The sequence below is a fragment of the Pseudophryne corroboree genome, chromosome 1 (genome assembly GCF_028390025.1).
Source record: "Pseudophryne corroboree isolate aPseCor3 chromosome 1, aPseCor3.hap2, whole genome shotgun sequence".
NCBI lineage: Eukaryota > Metazoa > Chordata > Amphibia > Anura > Myobatrachidae > Pseudophryne > Pseudophryne corroboree.
The window spans coordinates 173,594,957-173,617,929 of NC_086444.1; the positions used below are offsets into that span (position 1 = coordinate 173,594,957).

Below are 22,973 nucleotides of genomic sequence, written 5' to 3' on the forward strand. Positions count from 1 at the left end.
CACTGCGCGCTGAAATTCTTGAGACGACCCCCCACCGTACCTGAGTCCGCTTGTAAGGCCCCAGCGTCATGCTGAGGACTTGGCAGAAGCGGGGGAGGGCTTCTGTTCCTGGGAAGAGGCTGCCTGCTGCAGTCTTTTTCCCCTTCCTCTGCCCCGGGGCAGATATGAGTGGCCTTTTGCCCGCTTGCCCTTATGGGGACGAAAGGATTGAGCCTGAAAAGACGGTGTCTTTTTCTGCTGAGAGGTGACCTGGGGTAAAAAGGTGGATTTCCCAGCCGTTGCCGTGGCCACCAGGTCCGATAGACCGACCCCAAATAACTCCTCCCCTTTATACGGCAATACTTCCATATGCCGTTTGGAATCCGCATCACCTGACCACTGTCGCGTCCATAACCCTCCTCTGGCAGAAATGGACAGCGCACTTACTCTTGATGCCAGAGTGCAAATATCCCTCTGTGCATCTCGCATATATAGAAATGCATCCTTTAAATGCTCTATAGTCAATAATATACTGTCCCTGTCCAGGGTATCAATATTTTCAGTCAGGGAATCCGACCAAGCCACCCCAGCACTGCACATCCAGGCTGAGGCGATTGCTGGTCTCAGTATAACACCAGTATGTGTGTATATACTTTTTAGGATATTTTCCAGCTTTCTATCAGCTGGCTCCTTGAGGGCGGCCGTATCCGGAGACGGTAACGCCACTTGTTTTGATAAGCGTGTGAGCGCCTTATCTACCCTAGGGGGTGTTTCCCAACGCGCCCTAACCTCTGGCGGGAAAGGGTATAATGCCAATAATTTTTTAGAAATTAGCAGTTTTTTATCGGGGGAAACCCACGCTTCATCACACACCTCATTTAATTCATCTGATTCAGGAAAAACTACGGGTAGTTTTTTCACACCCCACATAATACCCTTTTTTGTGGTACTTGTAGTATCAGAAATGTTCAAAACCTCCTTCATTGCCGTGATCATGTAACGTGTGGCCCTACTGGAAAATACGTTTGTTTCCTCACCGTCGACACTGGAGTCAGTGTCCGTGTCTGTGTCGACCATCTGAGGTAACGGGCGCTTTAGAGCCCCTGACAGTGTTTGAGACGCCTGGACAGGTATTAACTGTTTTTCCGGCTGTCTCATGTCGTCAACAGTCTTTTGTAAAGTGCTGACGCTATCACGTAATTCCTTCCATACGACCATCCAGTCAGGTGTCGACTCCCTAGGGGGTGACATCACTATTACAGGCAATTGCTCCGCCTCCATACCATTTTCCTCCTCATACATGTCGACACAACGTACCGACACACAGCACACACACAGGGAATGCTCTGATAGAGGATAGGACCCCACTAGCCCTTTGGGGAGACAGAGGGAGAGTTTGCCAGCACACACCAGAGCGCTATATATATACAGGGATAACCTTATATAAGTGTTTTTCCCTTATATAGCTGCTGTATTATTAATCTGCCAAATTTAGTGCCCCCCCTCTCTTGTTTTACCCTGTTTCTGTAGTGCAGGACTGCAGGGGAGAGTCAGGGAGCTTCCCTCCAACGGAGCTGTGAGGGAAAATGGCGCTTGTGTGCTGAGGAGATAGGCTCCGCCCCCTTCTCGGCGGCCTTTCTCCCGCTTTTTTAAGGAAAAACTGGCAGGGGTTAAATGCATCCATATAGCCCAGGAGCTATATGTGATGTATTTTTAGCCATCTAAGGTGTTTTTATTGCGTCTCAGGGCACCCCCCCCCCCAGCGCCCTGCACCCTCAGTGACCGGAGTGTGAAGTGTGCTGAGAGCAATGGCGCACAGCTGCGGTGCTGTGCGCTACCTTATTGAAGACAGGACGTCTTCTGCCGCCGATTTCCCGGACCTCTTCAGTCTTCTGGCTCTGTAAGGGGGCCGGCGGCGCGGCTCTGGGACCCATCCATGGCTGGGCCTGTGATCGTCCCTCTGGAGCTAATGTCCAGTAGCCTAAGAAGCCCAATCCACTCTGCACGCAGGTGAGTTCGCTTCTTCTCCCCTTAGTCCCTCGGTGCAGTGAGCCTGTTGCCAGCAGGTCTCACTGAAAATAATACTTTTCACTAAGCAGCTCAGGAGAGCCACCTAGTGTGCACCCTTCTCGTTCGGGCACAAAAATCTAACTGAGGCTTGGAGGAGGGTCATAGGGGGAGGAGCCAGTGCACACCAGGTAGTCCTAAAGCTTTTACTTTTGTGCCCAGTCTCCTGCGGAGCCGCTATTCCCCATGGTCCTTACGGAGTCCCCAGCATCCACTTAGGACGTTAGAGAAATACTGGTAGGTTAACTGGCTCTCAACAATATTAACCCTAGTGTGAATGTGTCTGTGTGTACATGTGATAGGGAATATAGATTGTAAGCTCCACTGGGGCAGGAACTGATGTGAATGGGCAAATATTCTCTGTAAAGCGCTGTGGAATATGTGTGCGCTATATAAATTACATAATAAATAAATAATAAAATTTTTTTCGCATAGCAGGGCTGCACAAGCGTTCGCAGCCTTGCTATGCAAAAAAGCCCTCCCCTATAGGCGGCGTCGAGTTGATCGCATGGGCAGCAAAATGTTGCTACCTGCGATCAACTCGGAATGACCCCCAAGCCCCAAAGTCTCATCAGCCGCTGTACGAGCAACTAGCTAGCAAGGAGTCAGGACTGAAAGACGAACGCCGAGCACGAGCACACTGCGGATTACTGTAGCTCGATCACCGGCTAGCTGGTCTTCTAGTGCTTACAGTGCGTGCGCTGGACTACTGACTGAGGTCGATGCACCGTATCACGTGAGCCCAGCGTCCCGCCCACCATTCGTGTGACTCGCAAACGCCATCCCCTCACGTGATTGGAGGAGGAAGGTGAAGAAGTGACGTCAGGGGTGAGAGGAACCTGGAAAAGCGCAGAGACAGGAGGAGAGGGGCAGGAAGACAGGATGAGTTCGGGCTGAAGCCGGAGGTGAGAGGGTCAGAGACAGCTTACATGTCGTATCAGTCACCCCAGTGCCAGAGGAGCCCCCGGCCAGCCCTGGCCATACCATTTACTCTGTGGGCACTTCTCTGCCTTTATGCAGTCACCCTTCAGAGAAAAATCTGCAATAATGCAGCTTTATCCTCGTTGTATCATCTGCCTTAAAGTCACAGTGCCCAGTTATAGGTGTCATATCTGCATACTTGTACAGCTGCATCCTTGTTATACACCATGCAGCCAGTGTAACATGTACAGCTGCATCCTTACTATATACCACACAGTGTAACATGTACAGCTGCATCCCTAGTATATACCACACAGTGTAACATGTACAGCTGCATCCCTAGTATATACCACACAGTGTAACATGTACAGCTGCATCCCTAGTATATACCACACAGTGTAACATGTACAGCTGCATCCCTAGTATATACCACACAGCCAGTGTAACATGTACAGCTGCATCCCTAGTATATACCACACAGCCAGTGTAACATGTACAGCTGCATCCTTACTATATACCACACAGCCAGTGTAACATGTACAGCTGCATCCCTAGTATATACCACACAGCCAGTGTAACATGTACAGCTGCATCCCTAGTATATACCACACAGCCAGTGTAACATGTACAGCTGCATCCTTACTATATACCACACAGCCAGTGTAACATGTAAAGCTGCATCCCTAGTATATACCACACAGTCAGTGTAACATGTACAGCTGCATCCCTAGTATATACCACACAGTCAGTGTAACATGTACAGCTGCATCCCTAGTATATACCACACAGTCAGTGTAACATGTACAGCTGCATCCCTAGTATATACCACACAGCCAGTGTAACATGTACAGCTGCATCCTTACTATATACCACACAGTCAGTGTAACATGTACAGCTGCATCCCTAGTATATACCACACAGTCAGTGTAACATGTACAGCTGCATCCTTACTATATACCACACAGTCAGTGTAACATGTACAGCTGCATCCCTAGTATATACCACACAGTCAGTGTAACATGTACATCTGCATCCCTAGTATATACCACACAGTCAGTGTAAGATGTACAGCTGCATCCTTACTATATACCACACAGCCAGTGTAACATGTACAGCTGCATCCTTACTATATGCCACACAGCCAGTGTAACATGTACAGCTGCATCCTTACTATATACCACACAGCCAGTGTAACATGTACAGCTGCATCCTTACTATATGCCACACAGCCAGTGTAACATGTACAGCTGCATCCTTACTATATGCCACACAGCCAGTGTAACATGTACAGCTGCATCCCTTGTATATATCACACAGTCAGTGTAACATGTACAGCTGCATCCCTAGTATATACCACACAGCCAGTGTAACATGTACAGCTGCATCCTTACTATATACCACACAGCCAGTGTAACATGTACAGCTGCATCCTTACTATATACCACACAGCCAGTGTAACATGTACAGCTGCATCCTTACTATATGCCACACAGCCAGTGTAACATGTACAGCTGCATCCCTAGTATATACCACACAGTCAGTGTAACATGTACAGCTGCATCCCTATTATATACCACACAGCCAGTGTAACATGTACAGCTGCATCCTTACTATATACCACACAGCCAGTGTAACATGTACAGCTGCATCCTTATTATATACCACACAGCCAGTGTAACATGTACAGCTGCATCCCTAGTATATACCACATAGCCAGTGTAACATGTACAGCTGCATCCCTAGTATATACCACACAGCCAGTGTAACATGTACAGCTGCATCCTTACTATTTCTCTATCGTCCTAGTGGATGCTGGGGTTCCTGAAAGGACCATGGGGAATAGCGGCTCCGCAGGAGACAGGGCACAAAAGTAAAGCTTTCCGATCCGGTGGTGTGCACTGGCTCCTCCCCCTATGACCCTCCTCCAAGCCAGTTAGATTTTTGTGCCCGGCCGAGAAGGGTGCAATCTAGGTGGCTCTCCTAAAGAGCTGCTTAGAAAAGTTTAGCTTAGGTTTTTTATTTTACAGTGAGTCCTGCTGGCAACAGGATCACTGCAACGAGGGACTTAGGGGAGAAGAAGTGAACTCACCTGCGTGCAGGATGGATTGGCTTCTTGGCTACTGGACATCAGCTCCAGAGGGACGATCACAGGTACAGCCTGGATGGTCACCGGAGCCTTGCCGCCGGCCCCCTTGCAGATGCTGAAGTAAGAAGAGGTCCAGAATCGGCGGCAGAAGACTCCTCAGTCTTCTAAAGGTAGCGCACAGCACTGCAGCTGTGCGCCATTTTCCTCTCAGCACACTTCACACGGCAGTCACTGAGGGTGCAGGGCGCTGGGAGGGGGGCACCCTGGGAGGCAAATGAATACCTATTTTGGCTAAAAATACCTCACATATAGCCTCCGGAGGCTATATTGTCGAAGTCAGAAAAATGTCTCAATGCACACTGCCATATTTGCACCGCACACTGGTCCGTGCTGCGCATGCGTACGCTCTCCCGTGGAAGCGCATACCCGCAATAGCGTGCACTCGCACGCGCAGTATGCGCATTTACGGTAGAGTTTATGTGATCGTAGCGTGCGACTCATTCGTTACAAAAGTTCACAATTAATGTCGTTTATAGATCATGTTCCCCTCAATAGTTTCTGTAAGTTTGGTTTAGATAGAATGTCCCTGAGCGGAGGAATCCCTCTTTGTATTGTACGAAGGGTCTAACAGGAGTCATACAGTAGTATTTGGTACCCATCGGAAGAGTATTTAATTAGCAATATTCCGGTGTTGGTTTGGAGCGTATTAATCGCTCGTGCGAATAGTTATGAACATAAGAAGTTTATGTCCATTTCTATTATTTACCCATACTCAGGTATGCGGCGGGAAACCCAGTTTCCCACCCACCTGAGCCGTTTAAACTCAGCACAGCCCACCTGTATGAATCAACCTATGACCTTTGGTTACAGTACAGGGCCGAATTCCTGTGTCCAATAAACTGAAGGATTGTAGGACCAGGAGATTGCATTGTGTGTGGGGCATAAATAGGCAGGCCGACCACATCCAGCTCTCACTCTCTCATCAACGGTTATCTGCTGATAATCGGGAGCTGGATATCGAGGCGCTGGCGATCATACCCTTTGTGCGTAAGTTCTCTCCATAATCATTGTCTTTCTGCGAGCCAATTTCTCTCTCTCTCTCTCTATCTCTCTCTCTCCTCTTTTCTCTTATATACCTTATAGTATTATAGTATTGTATTGTATTGTATCTAGGTCAGCGTAGTATTGTCTATTTGTATTTATTGTTTAGTTCTGTGGTTAGGAAGTCTCTGTTATATTGTAGTGTATCATATGTACTGTTATCCTTTTTTTACAAGTATATTAGATATAATACAGTTAATAGGCTTTGGAACCCTAAACCAGTATCTGTGTATTTTCTATAGTGATAAGTGTTCACTTGAGCGTCGGTGACGCACAAGCAGCTTTGTAGTTAGTCAGGTTACACAAGGTTGCACTTACACCCTGTACTCACATTAAGGTATGCAGTGTATTTCATTGATATAAGGTTTTACATAAAGGTATAGTGTTGTGAGCGTCGGCATCGCTGGTGACCTCCTCGTGGTCTCGAGCGTAAGCTACGCCATAGCGAATCATTTCCCTAGACATAACCAATAACGTGTCCTGTGATCACTGGGCCGCGAGCGAACGTGACGCTTGAGCGTCTCGCCTACGGCTGAGCGATCGTTACGCAAATAGCGTACCATTACGGTACTTCTTAAGTAAACAGCGTACAGTGTTCTTAGACTTCTTAAGGTGTTTTATACGACAAAGGAATTCAGCATTGTCAATTGGGGGCGTGTCCTATCCTTCTCATATCTGCACTGGGTAGATCAGCAGACATTATCCCTCCAGCAAAGGGTGGGAGGTTGTCTCGCAGTTGCTGACGGGATAAGCGTCTGCTTTCGCTTAGATTAAGAGTGCTGAAGGAATCCGGGACCGGAAGTAAGAACAAAACGCTTGTGTCTTTTTAAAACTGTTTATTTTTCTTTTGTCTTGCGTACGCACGCATATATCTGCATTTCTGTTTCATTTTTCGTATATCACTATTCCTGTTTGCCAAATTTTATAGTTGATAGAAAGGGCTAAAAGGAGATTTGCTGTTATTTAATAAGTAGAGGTAATAGTTAAAGTATAGAACAACACACGGCTTGTCCGAGAGACGAGGCAGCCAGTGTGCAGTGTGGATTGCGGTAGATGATCAGGGATCGTCTACATTGATAAAATATATATTGTGTTACGGTGGATCCTTTGCATTGCGTACACGTGTCGCTAACAAAGACTAGCGTACGCAATCCGAAAGGCAGACGCACGCAGCGTACACTACGCAACGTAGCGTCTGGTTACGCCCACGTAGCTCAAGTCACGAAAAGTTGAATTAGCGCAAAGCGATAATTAGCGCAAAGGCGATAAGTAACGCACAGCGGTAAATAACGCAAGGCGATAAATAACACAAATTGATTTCAGCTTTCCAAAACTTAGTTTAAATACCTTGTTTTACTGTAACGCCTCTGGGGAGAGCTATCAGACTACGGGAAATGATTTTTCTGATCAGAAAACTATAAGAATGATATTGGGTTGAAAACGGTATGAGTGTATTGAATCCCGCTTTGTGGACTTTGTGATCTATGTGATAATCCCGCTTTGTGGACTTTGTGATCTGTGTGATCTATGTGGAACGTGATGAGCACGATCTGAGTGAAAACGTGCAACAGAGTGTGATAAAGTTTTCGTTGTATTACGCTCTGGCTGTTTTGGAGCACAGTAGGGAGACTCCAATGATCCTACCATTTATGGGCAACAAGTGTCTATAAGTGGTACGATTGGACCGCACGGTTGTATGTGTGACCAATAACGCAACGTGATATGAGGTCGTATATCCATGCGTAAATCTTGCCCTCATACGTGTTGTAGGGAGCACATGCAAGCGTGATTTGTGTAAAGAAAAAGGAAGGGAATTTTCTCAGGAAAATCTCTAGAGATAGGGCCTGCAACGGCTACACGTGTCTGCTAGAAGGCGGAACGGAGATACCCGGAGCAGAAGAAGTTTTAAGGAAGTTCTGTGTTTGGTGCATTTTAGGAAGTTTTTTCTGTGTTAAAAAGGTCCACAATGGCAGCCAAGTGCACAATACAGAGACGGTCGGAGGTCAGGATTCAGACTCCAGAGGCTTGCAGACCCCGAGGGTCTGCTCGGTTAGTAATGTGGGGGAAATATGGTCCCCACTCTGAGACCTTTTGTGATGAATGGACACGAATGACTGCGGGGGATAAGGCACCATTTCCCGGGATAGGTAGTTTTGACTCAGAGGTGTTGCATAATTTAAGGCAAAGGATATGTCTCATCAAATCAGCAAAGAGACGAATCAAGCATTATGATTGTTTACAAATATGGCAACAGGAGAGTGAAATGCAAAGAAATATAACTTACTTACCTAACTTTCATCTTGAGAGAGGAGAAGTGGCAATGGAGGGGATTGTGGTTGCGGAGAGAAGCACAAGGGTGAACAATAAAAATGCTCTTAGCAACAGTAGTACAGATAATAAGAATAAGTGTAATAAATGTAACAAAGATAATTGTAATACTGTTGAATGTACAACTATTAACCCATGCAAGTCGCACCCCATGTTAAACTTTCCTCAGGAACACCAACCAGAAAGTGAACCAAGAACGATGTCGGCACCTCTTTCAGAAGTCATCACACAAGACGTCCAGGTGGACACGACCCAGTCGGTAAAAACTGTAATCAAACCCCCTAATGGAGGGTCAGGTGAGGTCGTGTTCACAGGTATGTATGGTAATATACATCACACACAAACAAATGTACACCACAGAGAGGTAGCTGTGTCCGTATTAGCGAGCAACTTGAAAGACACACTAAAAATTAGGGTACAAACTTCAATACCTCATTGGAGAGGTATCTCGGTGGCGGCATTAAGAGAGTCCGCTATCGAGCATGACCGAAATATCCAAAGAACCAGGGAAGCGCAGGGAGAGCGGTTGATGACACTGAACATCCAAGCACTAGAGGATGCATCAAGTCGACCGGAACCCCAGGCCCCTAGCACATGGAGAAGGCCAAGGATTTGTTACCATTGTAGAAGAGAAGGGCATTATGCCAACAACTGTAATAACCCACATAAAGTTAGACCCCCTAGACCAAGAAATGAGCAAAGTTACAACATACACCATTATAATCAGGGATCATATAGGAAGAATTTTGGGCCACACCCATAAAATATAGTCAAGAAAGGTGATCATTAGGACTGATGGTAAGCCTGAGGTAACGATTAATAAAGTGGGAGGTCATTCACTAAAGACACAGGGATGACCAGGTGAAACGTTGTAAATGTATTTGTGAAAAATGTTTTTCTCTCCCTCTCTCTATCCCCATCTCTGACTAGTAGTGGTAAGAATTCACACATTGCATATCCACTTGGTCCTTGCAGAAGTCTACCAAACCCCAGCATGACCTCCGCCACAATGTATTCTGGCCAGATACAGACAGTGGAATAATGCAAGTGCTGGTGGGGAGGGACTGCTCAAGGAGACCATTAGATACATAGATATGACAGCCTAATAAGTCTGACAATGTTTTTCTAATGCTAACAATGTTTTCTTACAATGTTTAAAAATGCTTTGTTTCTCTTTTCTTATTGATGGTTATTGTCGAGTTATGTAATGTATATATGCACATGAATTGTTCTCTATCTCTTTTGTTTTTTTTTATTTTCTCTCTCTTCTCACTCATGTTTCCATGGTTTAAAGATGGTATGTCACCCCTCAGTTGGACCAATGGTAATGCCAGATTTTTTTTTTCTCCTTACAGAAAGATCGCCGGTTAGGAAGGAATATTGCATCACCAGAATGTTCGTTTGGAAGACTGAGAGACAGCACCTTTTGAGAGGACAGCAGAACAAGAAGAACAACAAAACGAGAGAACTTATTATCGTAACGAGTTCTCTCCCCCTCAAACTGATTTTCTTATACCCCCTTTACAAATTTCTTCTTTTCTCCTCCTGTAAGATGGACTTGCCCCAAGAGACTGTGATATGGATTTTCCTGTTGACCATGATGTTGACCAGAGCAGTCTGTTTCGGTGAGAGTACCAGTGAGGTCGAGAAAGGATCCAGAAAGGTCCTGATGACTGAGACGGAGGTGTAAATTTCCAATAGCAACCCAATCACCAAGCAAAGGCGAGTACCGGGCACGATCTAACAACCATGTTATTTGTAAACAACTGTGAAGGAATGTTAGTTCAAAAAGAAAGTTGTATCTGTAGGCTCTGTAACAAAGAAATGCCAATCTAGTTTTAATATCCATATGGACCGGCATCCATTGAGTGACTATCACTCCTTAGTGGGTAACGTATTAAACAAGACCGATTGTTGGGTATGCTCTCAAGTACCTCAGGGACACAGCAAATCAGGGCTAGTACCATTTCCTTTAACGTTAGGGGAGGTACTTGAGCTAAGTGGTGGGAGACCGGTGGACCGGAGGTTTAACATCTCCAGCCCTCCTAGTTTGAAGCTCCACCAGTACCATGTGGATAGGTCCCTCTTATGTTTTAACATCTCCAATCCTAGAAAACCGGGAAATTGGGAAGTGTCATGGAGCAACCTTACCATGACCTTTTCACACAGAGCAGATAGAATGCCTACAGATACAGAGCTCGTACGCCACATAGCCAGTAGAGGAAAATCTTTTCGGTATCGATATACCTTAGGAAATAGGATTACTAGAGTTGGAGAGGTATCACCAGGATACTGTGCACATGTCATACAAACTGATACGTGCATTAGGCAGATGGAAGAATTAGGGTCAGGAGATTTCACCTGGAAGGTTTGTAACATGGTCATGTCCTTCTCCGTCCCTTATGTTCTCCCCGATGACGCATATTTCATATGCGGGAGAAAGGCGTACAAGTGGCTTGCCCCAAACTCTGAAGGATTGTGTTATATTGGAAAAGTATTGCCTGAAGTGATGACTGTAACACATGACAAAATGAAGGACATACACCGTGGTGCCCAAGCTCCTTATACTCACACTCACTACGAACACCGAGTTAAAAGACAACTGTCAGAAAGGTTAGAGCATCCGGCCTCTGATCTTATCCATGAATCCACCGGGATTCAGGTTCTGGTAGCGTTAGATTCCACTCGTACCGCTCGAGGAGTGATGAATTATAAATACATTTCCGCACTCGCCAATTTGTTAGATAATATCACTGAAATGTATGATGACACGTTTAGATACACTGGAAGGGAACTCCAAGCTTACAAAACAGAACTAGTTCAGCATAGGATGGTTCTTAATTACCTTACAGCAGTAACAGGCGGATATTGTGTTACATTGGCAACACAGTACGGCATAAAGTGTTGCACGTATATCACAAATAGCACCGAGGATCCGGTAGAGGTCATAGACCAAAAGATGGACGATATTCTCCAATTGAAGCGGGAATTTCGTCGAAAACACAATCTCACCCTTGCTGCTGTAGGTAATGAGCTGACTGGTTGGGTGTCATGGTTGAACCCGCGAAATTGGTTCTCCGGTTTGGGAGAGTGGGCTCAAGGAGTCATAATGGATGTTGGAAAGTTTCTCCTGTGTATCTTAGGTGTTGTTATATCTATTGGATTGATATTTAGATGCGGGCAGGCTTTGATGAGGTGTAAACAAAGTACGAAAGTGATGAGCTTGAGGAGTGAGGAAACTGTAATTAACCTGGATTTGATTTATGACCCAATGCTAGAAACCATGACGTAATGATGTAATGAGTATACGGTCCGTCTTTCACCCATTTCTATGTTTTCCTCCGAGGTACAAAGACCCACGTAGACGAAGGATTTGATGAGCCAAGGGGCCGACAACGGAAAGATGGAAAGAAGAAGAGCAGACGACCTGATATACAAGATTTTATGGACAATGCCATGGGTACCCCAGTTTCCCTAGGAACTTTAAAATCACGCTAGCCCAACATTTTTTGTAAATCCATGGACGTTGTTTGCTTTACTCACGATTTATGAGCAAAAGCACAAAGAAGAAGACTGCAATCAAACGACACCAATCAAGACCTCAATCGACGAACGTACATTAACCTGACATAGAATATCATTGCATTTTTCGTAAGTGTTCTTTATCTTCATCTCTGCAACCCTCAGGTAATAACACACATAGTCGATAGGGAATACAGGCACAAATAGCAGCAACCACATACCCCCCCAATTCATGTATCATCAACTAAAATGTGCATCCCCATTGTGTTACAACCACAGCCGAAATGAGCTCGGTAGAGTTTGACAGCCCATCCACAGACCTGTACCACAGGATAAGAAGGAATTCAAATGTATACTTCGCAATACCTCGAAGCTTGATTTACCACACGTACGGCACGATGATACATGACCCCCCCAAACATGGACTCATACACACATGCTCCTGCTTTCTCACTAGGTCATACTCTCTTCACACCTACTCCATTCTTCCTCCTTTCCCCACCATGGAAATCAATTAACCCCTGACTTACATTTTTCTCCTTAAATATTTTGTGGCAGTTATTATTGACTGCCAAAGGGTGGACTGTCGAAGTCAGAAAAATGTCTCAATGCACACTGCCATATTTGCACCGCACACTGGTCCGTGCTGCGCATGCGTACGCTCTCCCGTGGAAGCGCATACCCGCAATAGCGTGCACTCGCACGCGCAGTATGCGCATTTACGGTAGAGTTTATGTGATCGTAGCGTGCGACTCATTCGTTACAAAAGTTCACAATTAATGTCGTTTATAGATCATGTTCCCCTCAATAGTTTCTGTAAGTTTGGTTTAGATAGAATGTCCCTGAGCGGAGGAATCCCTCTTTGTATTGTACGAAGGGTCTAACAGGAGTCATACAGTAGTATTTGGTACCCATCGGAAGAGTATTTAATTAGCAATATTCCGGTGTTGGTTTGGAGCGTATTAATCGCTCGTGCGAATAGTTATGAACATAAGAAGTTTATGTCCATTTCTATTATTTACCCATACTCAGGTATGCGGCGGGAAACCCAGTTTCCCACCCACCTGAGCCGTTTAAACTCAGCACAGCCCACCTGTATGAATCAACCTATGACCTTTGGTTACAGTACAGGGCCGAATTCCTGTGTCCAATAAACTGAAGGATTGTAGGACCAGGAGATTGCATTGTGTGTGGGGCATAAATAGGCAGGCCGACCACATCCAGCTCTCACTCTCTCATCAACGGTTATCTGCTGATAATCGGGAGCTGGATATCGAGGCGCTGGCGATCATACCCTTTGTGCGTAAGTTCTCTCCATAATCATTGTCTTTCTGCGAGCCAATTTCTCTCTCTCTCTCTCTATCTCTCTCTCTCCTCTTTTCTCTTATATACCTTATAGTATTATAGTATTGTATTGTATTGTATCTAGGTCAGCGTAGTATTGTCTATTTGTATTTATTGTTTAGTTCTGTGGTTAGGAAGTCTCTGTTATATTGTAGTGTATCATATGTACTGTTATCCTTTTTTTACAAGTATATTAGATATAATACAGTTAATAGGCTTTGGAACCCTAAACCAGTATCTGTGTATTTTCTATAGTGATAAGTGTTCACTTGAGCGTCGGTGACGCACAAGCAGCTTTGTAGTTAGTCAGGTTACACAAGGTTGCACTTACACCCTGTACTCACATTAAGGTATGCAGTGTATTTCATTGATATAAGGTTTTACATAAAGGTATAGTGTTGTGAGCGTCGGCATCGCTGGTGACCTCCTCGTGGTCTCGAGCGTAAGCTACGCCATAGCGAATCATTTCCCTAGACATAACCAATAACGTGTCCTGTGATCACTGGGCCGCGAGCGAACGTGACGCTTGAGCGTCTCGCCTACGGCTGAGCGATCGTTACGCAAATAGCGTACCATTACGGTACTTCTTAAGTAAACAGCGTACAGTGTTCTTAGACTTCTTAAGGTGTTTTATACGACAAAGGAATTCAGCATTGTCAATATGGAGATATTTAACCCCTGCCAGAATCCGTTAAGAGCGGGAGACGAGGCCGCCGAAAAAGGGGCGGGGCCTATCTCCTCAGCACACAGCGCCATTTTCCCTCACAGAAAGGCTGGAGGGAAGGCTCCCAGGCTCTCCCCTGCACTGCACTACAGAAACAGGGTTAAAACAGAGAGGGGGGGCACTAATTTGGCGTTAGAAATATATAAAAAAGATGCTATAAGGGAAAACACTTATATAAGGTTGTCCCTATATAATTATAGCGTTTTTGGTGTGTGCTGGCAAACTCTCCCTCTGTCTCTCCAAAGGGCTAGTGGGTCCTGTCCTCTATCAGAGCATTCCCTGTGTGTGTGCTGTGTGTCGGTACGTGTGTGTCGACATGTAGGAGGACGATGTTGGTGAGGAGGCGGAGCAATTGCCTGTAATGGTGATGTCACTCTCTAGGGAGTCGACACCGGAATGGATGGCTTATTTAGGGAATTACGTGATAATGTCAACACGCTGCAAGGTCGGTTGACGACATGAGACGGCCGACAAACAATTAGTACCGGTCCAGACGTCTCAAAAACACCGTCAGGGGTTTTAAAACGCCCGTTTACCTTAGTCGGTCGACACAGACACAGACAGGGACACTGAATCCAGTATCGACGGTGAATAAACAAACGTATTCCTTATTAGGGCCACACGTTAAAGGCAATGAAGGAGGTGTTACATATTTCTGATACTACAAGTACCACAAAAGAGGGTATTATGTGGGATGTGAAAAAACTACCATAGTTTTTCCTGAATCAGATAAATTAAATAAAGTGTGTGATGATGCGTGGGTTCCCCCCGATAGAAAATTATGGGCGGTATACCCTTTCCCGCCAGAAGTTAGGGCGCGTTGGGAAACACCCCTTAGGGTGGATAAGGCGCTCACACGCTTATCAAAACAAGTGGCGGTACCGTCTATAGATAGGGCCGTCCTCAAGGACCAGCTGACAGGAGGCTGGAAAATATCATAAAAAGTATATACACACATACTGGTGTTATACTGCGACCAGCGATCGCCTCAGCCTGGATGTACAGAGCTGGGGTGGCTTGGTCGGATTCCCTGACTAAAAATATTGATACCCTTGACAGGGACAGTATTTTATTGACTATAGAGCATTTAAAGGATGCATTTCTATATATGCGAGATGCACAGAGGGATATTTGCACTCTGGCATCAAGAGTAAATGCGATGTCCATAACTGCCAGAAGATGTTATGGACACGACAGGGGTCAGGTGATGCAGATTCCAAACGGCACAAAGGTGTATTGCCGTATAAAGAAAGAGGAGTTATTTGGGGTCGGTCCATCGGACCTGGTGGCCACGGCAACTGCTGGAAAATCCACCGTTTTTACCCTAAGTCACATCTCTGCAGAAAAAGACACCGTCTTTTCAGCCTCAGTCCTTTCGTCCCTATAAGATCATATCTGCCCAGGGATAGAGGAAAGGGAAGAAGACTGCAGCAGGCAGCCCATTCCCAGGAACAGAAGCGTTCCACCGCTTCTGACAAGTTCTCAGCATGGCGCTGAGACCGTACAGGACCCCTGGATCCTACAAGTAGTATCCCAGGGGTACAGATTGGAATGTCGAGACGTTTCCCCTTCGCAGGCTCCTGAAGTCTGCTTTACCAAGGTCTCCCTCCGACAAGGAGGCAGTATGGGAAAAAATTCACAAGCTGTATTCCCAGCAGGTGATAATTAAATTACCCCTCCTACTACAAGAAAAGGGGTATTATTCCACACTATATTGTGGTACTGAAGCCAGAAGGCTAGGTGAGACTTATTCTAAAAAATTTTTTGAACACTTACAAAGGTTCAAATCAAGATGGAGTCACTCAGAGCAGTGATAACGAACCAGGAAGAAGGGGACTATATAGTGTCCCGGGACATCAGGGATGCTTACCTCTATGTCCCAAATTTGCCCTTCTCACTAAGGGTACCTCAGGTTCGTGGTGCAGAACTGTCACTATCAGTTTCAGACGCTGCCGTTTGGATTGTCCACGGCACCCCGGGTCTTTACCAAGGTAATGGCCGAAATGATGATTCTTCTTCGAAGAAAAGGCGTCTTAATTATCCCTTACTTGGACGATCTCCTGATAAGGGCATAGTCCAGGGAACAGTTGGAGGTCGGAGTAGCACTATCTAGGATACTGCTACAACAGCACGGGTGGATTCTAAATATTCCAAAATCGCAGCTGATCCCGACGACACGTCTGCTGTGCCTAGGGATGATTCTGGACACAGTCCAGAAAAAGGTGTTTCTCCCGGAAGAGAAAGCCAGGGAGTTATCCGAGCTAGTCAGGAACCTCCTAAAAACAGTGCATCATTGCACAAGGGTCCTGGTAAAAATGGTGGCTTCCTACGAAGCAATTCCATTCGGCAGATTTCACGCAAGAACTTTTCAGTGGGATCTGCTGGACAAATGGTCCGGATCGCATCTTCAGATGCATCAGCGGATAACCCTATATCCAAGGACAAGGGTGTCTCTCCTGTGGTGGTTATAGAGTGCTCATCTTCTAGAGGGCCGCAGGTTCGGCATTCAGGATTGGATGCTGGTGACCACGGAGCCCAGCCCGAGAGGCTGGGGAGCAGTCACACAAGGAAAAAAATTTCCAGGGAGTGTGATCAAGTCTGGAGACTTTTCTCCACATAAATATACTGGAGCTAAGGGTAAATTTATAATGCTCTAAGCTTAGCAAGACCTCTGCTTCAAGGTCAGCCGGTATTGATCCAGTGGGAAAAACATCACGGCAGTCGCCCACGTAAACAGACAGGGCGACACAAGAAGCAGGAGGGCAATGGCAAAAACTGCAAGGACTTTTCGCTGGGCGGAAAATCATGTGATAGCACTGTCAGCAGTGTTTCATCCCGGGAATGGAAACTGGGAAGCAGACTTCCTCAGCAGGCACGACCTCCACCCGGGAGAGTGGAAACTTCATCGGGAAGTTTTTTCCACATGATTGTAAACCGTTGGGAAATACCAAAGGTGGACATGATGGCGTCCCGTCTGAACAAAAAACGGGACAGGTATTGCGCCAGGTCAAGAGACCCTCAGGCAATAGCTGTGGACGTTCTGGTAACACCGTGGGTGTACCAGTCGGTGTATGTGTTCCCTCCTCTGCTTCTCATACCTAAGGTGCTGAGAATTATAAGACGTAGAGGAGTAAGAACTATACTCATGGCTCCGGATTGGCCAAGAAGGACTTGGTACCCGGAACTTCAAGAGATGCTTACAGAGGTCTTATGGCCTCTGCCGCTAAGAAGGGACTTGCTTCAGCAAGTACCATGTCTGTTCCAAGACTTACCGCAGCTGCGTTTGTCGGCATGGCGGTGGAAAGCCGGATCCTAAGGGAAAAAGGCATTCCGGAAGAGGTCATTCTTACCCTGGTCAAAGCCAGAAAGGAGGTGACCGCACAACATTATCACCACATGTGGCGAAAATGTTGCGTGGTGTGAGGCCAGGAAGGCCCCACAAAGAAATTTCAACTCGGTCGTTTCCTGCATTTCCTGCAAACAGGAGTGTCTCTGGGCCTCAAATTGGGGTCCATTAAGGTTCAAATTTCGGCCCTGTCGATTTTCTTCCAGAAAGAATTGGCTTCAGTTCCTGAAGTCCAGAAGTTTGTCAAGGGAGTATTGCATATACAACCCCCTTTTGTGCCTCCAGTGGCACTGTGGGATCTCAACGTAGTTCTGGGATTCCTCAAATCACATTGGTTTAAAACCAGTCAAATCTGTGGATTTGAAGCATCTCACATGAAAAGTGACCATGCTCTTGGCCCTGGCCTGGACCAGGCGAGTGTCAAATTGGTGGTTTTTTCTCAAAAAAGCCCATATCTGTTTGTCCATTCGGACAGGGCAGAGCTGCGGACTCGTCCCCAGTTCTCTCCCTAAGGTGGTGTCAGTGTTTCACCTGAACCAGCTTATTGTGGTGCCTTGCACCTACTAGGGACTTGGAGGACTCCAAGTTGCTAGATGTTGTCAGGGCCCTGAAAATATGTTCCAGGACGGCTGGAGTCAGGAAAACTGACTTGCTGTTATCCTGTATGCACCCAACAAACCGGGTGCTCTTGCTTCTAAGCAGACTATTGCTAGTTGGATGTGTAATACAATTCAGCTTGCACATTCTGTGGCTGGCCTGCCACAGCCAAAATATGTAAATGCCCATTCCACAAGGAAGGTGGGCTCATCTTGGGCGGCTGCCCGAGGGGTCTCGGCTTTACAACTTTGCCGAGCAGCTACTTGGTCAGGGGCAAACACGTTTGCTAAATTCTACAAATTTGATACCCTGGCTAAGGAGGACCTGGAGTTCTCTCATTCGGTGCTGCAGAGTCATTCGCACTCTCCCGCCCGTTTGGGAGCTTTGGTATAATCCCCATGGTCCTTTCAGGAACCCCAGCATCCACTAGGACGATAGAGAAAATAAGAATTTACTTACCGATAATTCTATTTCTCGGAGTCCGTAGTGGATGCTGGGCGCCCATCCCAAGTGCGGATTATCTGCAATACTTGTACATAGTTACAAAAATCGGGTTATTATTGTTGTGAGCCATCTTTTCAGAGGCTCCGCTGTTATCATACTGTTAACTGGGTTTAGATCACAAGTTGTACGGTGTGATTGGTGTGGCTGGTATGAGTCTTACCCGGGATTCAAAATTCCTCCCTTATTGTGTACGCTCGTCCGGGCACAGTACCTAACTGGCTTGGAGGAGGGTCATAGGGGGAGGAGCCAGTGCACACCACCTGATCGGAAAGCTTTACTTTTGTGCCCTGTCTCCTGCGGAGCCGCTATTCCCCATGGTCCTTTCAGGAACCCCAGCATCCACTACGGACTCCGAGAAATAGAATTATCGGTAAGTAAATTCTTATTATACCACACAGCCAGTGTAACATGTACAGCTGCATCCTTACTATATACCACACAGCCAGTGTAACCTGTACAGCTGCATCCTTACTATATACCACACAGCCAGTGTAACATGTACAGCTGCATCCCTAGTATATACCACACAGCCAGTGTAACATGTACAGCTGCATCCTTACTATATACCACACAGCCAGTGTAACATGTACAGCTGCATCCTTACTATATACCACACAGCCAGTGTAACATGTACAGCTGCATCCCTAGTATATACCACACAGCCAGTGTAACATGTACAGCTGCATCCCTAGTATATACCACACAGTCAGTGTAACATGTACAGCTGCATCCCTAGCATATACCACACAGTCAGTGTAACATGTACAGCTGCATCCTTACTATATACCACACAGCAGAGCCGGATTAAGGCTTCAGGGGGCCTGGGATACTTAAAACAAGTGGGCCCTAAAGTATAAAATTAAATTATATTTGTTTGTGTGTAAATAAATATATATCTTACATCCTAGAGGATGCTGGGGACTCCGTAAGGACCATGGGGTATAGACGGGCTCCGCAGGAGACATGGGCACTGGGTGTGCACTGGCTCCTCCCTCTATGCCCCTCCTCCAGACCTCAATTAGATCCTGTGCCCAGAGGTGACTGGGTGCACTACAGGGGAGCTCTCCTGAGTTTCTCTGAAAAATACTTTTTGTAAGGTTTTTTTATTTTCAGGGAGCACTGCTGGCAACAGGCTCCCTGCATCGTGGGACTGAGGGGAGAGAAGCAGACCTACTTGAATGATAGGCTCTGCTTCTTAGGCTACTGGACACCATTAGCTCCAGAGGATCGGAACGCAGGTCTCACCCTCGCCGTTCGTCCCAGAGCCGCGCCGCTCTCCTACTCACAGAGCTGGAAGATAGAAGCCGGGTTAGAAGAAAAGAAGACTTCACAGGCGGCAGAAGACTTCAGATCTTCACTGAGGTAACGCGCCATTGCTCCCACACAGACACACAAAGCGGGCACTGTAAGGGTGCAGGACGCAGGGGGGGCGCCCTGGGCAGCAATAAAAACCTCTAGGGACACTGGCATATAACGTAGATACTGCGGAGGCAGTATATTAACCACTTGCCTGGCATGGTCGCACAGGATGCGACCAGTCAGATAAACTGTGTTAGCAGCGGCAGGGAAGAGAAACTTCCCTCTGCTGCTGCTGGCAGAGGGACCGGACGTTCCTCTGCCTCCCTGCACTCTCCCCATGTCTGCCATGCTGCCGATCATTGCTGATCGGTCAGCACGGCAGGAATCCGCCCTCCAGTGGTTGCAGACAATAGCAGCCGCTGGTAAGGGTAAAACAACCCCCCAAAACCACCCCCAGACCCCCCATGTGTACCTGGCAGCTGTCCGGGATCTAAAAATGAAAGTCCCGATGTTTTGATGGTCGCGATGTTCCCGATCGATGTTTCACTGTTTTGGGGGGGGAAATATTTTTTTAAAGAAATAAAAAAAAAATATATATAATTTCTCTGACGTCCTAAGTGTATGCTGGGGACTCCGTCAGGACCATGGGGATTAGCGGCTCCGCAGGAGACAGGGCACAAAAGTAAAAGCTTTAGGATCAGGTGGTGTGCACTGGCTCCTCCCCCTATGACCCTCCTCCAAGCCTCAGTTAGATTTTTGTGCCCGGCCGAGAAGGGTGCAATCTAGGTGGCTCTCTTAAAGAGCTGCTTAGAGTAAAAGTTTTGTTAGGTTTTTTATTTTCAGTGAGTCCTGCTGGCAACAGGCTCACTGCATCGAGGGACTTAGGGGAGAGAAGTGAACTCACCTGCGTGCAGGATGGATTGGCTTCTTAGGCTACTGGACACCATTAGCTCCAGAGGGAGTCGGAACACAGGTCTCACCCTGGGGTTCGCCCCGGAGCCGCGCCGCCGACCCCCTTGCAGATGCCGAAAAGTGAAGAGGTCCAGAAACCGGCGGCAGAAGACTTTTCAGTCTTCATAAGGTAGCGCACAGCACTGCAGCTGTGCGCCATTGTTGTCAGCACACTTCATAGCAGCGGTCACTGAGGGTGCAGGGCGCTGGGGGGGGCGCCCTGGGCAGCAATGATAGTACCTTATTCTGGCTAAAAATACATCACATATAGCCCCTGGGGGCTATATGGATGTATTTAACCCCTGCCAGGTCTCAGAAAAACGGGAGAAGAAGCCCGCCGAAAAGGGGGCGGGGCCTATTCTCCTCAGCACACAGCGCCATTTTCCCTCACAGAAATGCTGGTGGGAAGGCTCCCAGGCTCTCCCCTGCACTGCACTACAGAAACAGGGTTAAAACAGAGAGGGGGGGCACTTATTTGGCGATATGACTATATATATTAAAATGCTATAAGGGAAAAACACTTATATAAAGGTTGTCCCTGTATAATTATAGCGTTTTTGGTGTGTGCTGGCAAACTCTCCCTCTGTCTCCCCAAAGGGCTAGTGGGGTCCTGTCCTCTATCAGAGCATTCCCTGTGTGTGTGCTGTGTGTCGGTACGTGTGTCGACATGTATGAGGACGATGTTGGTGAGGAGGCGGAGCAATTGCCTGTAATGGTGATGTCACTCTCTAGGGAGTCGACACCGGAATGGATGGCTTATTTAAGGAATTACGTGATAATGTCAACAGAGACGGCCGGCAAAAAAATAGTACCTGTCCAGGCGTCTCAAACACCGTCAGGGGCTTTAAAACGCCCATTTACCTGATTTCAGTGTCGACGGTGAAGAAACAAACGTATTTTCCTTTAGGGCCACACGTTACTTGTTAAGGGCAATGAAGGAGGTGTTACATATTTCTGATACTACAAGTACCACAAAAAAGGGTATTATGTGGGGTGTGAAAAAACTACCCGTAGTTTTTCCTGAATCAGATGAATTAAATGAAGTGTGTGATGATGCGTGGGTTTCCCCCGATAGAAAATTATTGGCGGTATACCCTTTCCCGCCAGAAGTTAGGGCGCGTTGGGAAACACCCCTTAGGGTGGATAAGGCGCTCACACGCTTATCAAAACAAGTGGCGGTACCGTCTCCGGATAGGGCCGTCCTCAAGGAGCCAACTGATAGGAGGCTGGAAAATATCATAAGAAGTATATACACACATACTGGTGTTATACTGCGACCAGCGATCGCCTCAGCCTGGATGTGCAGAGCTGGGGTGGCTTGGTCGGATTCCCTGACTAAAAATATTGATACCCTTGACAGGGACAGTATTTTATTGACTATAGAGCATTGGAAGGATGCATTTCTATATATACAAGATGCACAGAGGGATATTTGCACTCTGGCATTAAGAGTAAGTGCGATGTCCATATCTGCCAGAAGATGTTTATGGACACGACAGTGGTCAGGTGATGCAGATGCCAAACGGCACAAAGAAGTATTGCCGTATAAAGGGGAGGAGTTATTTGGGGTCGGTCCATCGGACCTGGTGGCCACGGCAACTGCTGGAAAATCCACCGTTTTTACCCTAAGTCACATCTCTGCAGAAAAAGACACCGTCTTTTCAGCCTCAGTCCTTTCGTCCCCATAAGAGTCATATCTGCCCAGGGATAGAGGAAAGGGAAGAAGACTGCAGCAGGCAGCCCATTCCCAAGAACAGAAGCCTCCACCGCTTCTGCCAAGTTTCTCAGCATGACGCTGGGGCCGTACAGGACCCCTGGATCCTACAAGTAGGATCCCAGGGGTACAGATTGGAAAGTCGAGACGTTTCCCCCTCGCAGGTTCCTGAAGTCTGCTTTACCAACGTCTCCCTCCGACAGGGAGGCAGTATTGGAAACAATTCACAAGCTGTATTCCCAGCAGGTGATAATCAAAGTACCCCTCCTACAACAAGGAAAGGGGTATTATTCCACACTATGTTGTGGTACTGAAGCCAGAAGGCTCGGTGAGACCTATTCTAAATCTGAAATATTTGAACACTTACAAAGGTTCAAATCAAGATGGAGTCACTCAGAGCAGTGATAGCGAACCAGGAAGAAGGGGACTATAGGGTGTCACGGGACATCAGGGATACTTACCTCCATGTCCCAATTTGCCCTTCTCACCA

At 46.8% G+C, this 22,973-nt stretch overlaps 1 protein-coding gene across 3 annotated transcripts in view; it reads left to right on the plus strand.

Moving 5' to 3' along the window:
• Positions 1-2,769: 2,769 nt before the first annotated feature.
• ZFYVE16 (zinc finger FYVE-type containing 16) overlaps positions 2,770-22,973 on the plus strand; it is a 200,088-nt gene continuing 179,884 nt past the window's right edge. For 2 of the 3 annotated variants that reach the window (XM_063963906.1, XM_063963908.1), the window contains exon 1: positions 2,770-2,951. The gene's annotated coding sequence lies outside the window, so the exon portion shown is untranslated. The remainder of the gene's footprint in view (positions 2,952-22,973) is intronic. The other variant, XM_063963907.1, reaches the window with a different exon arrangement.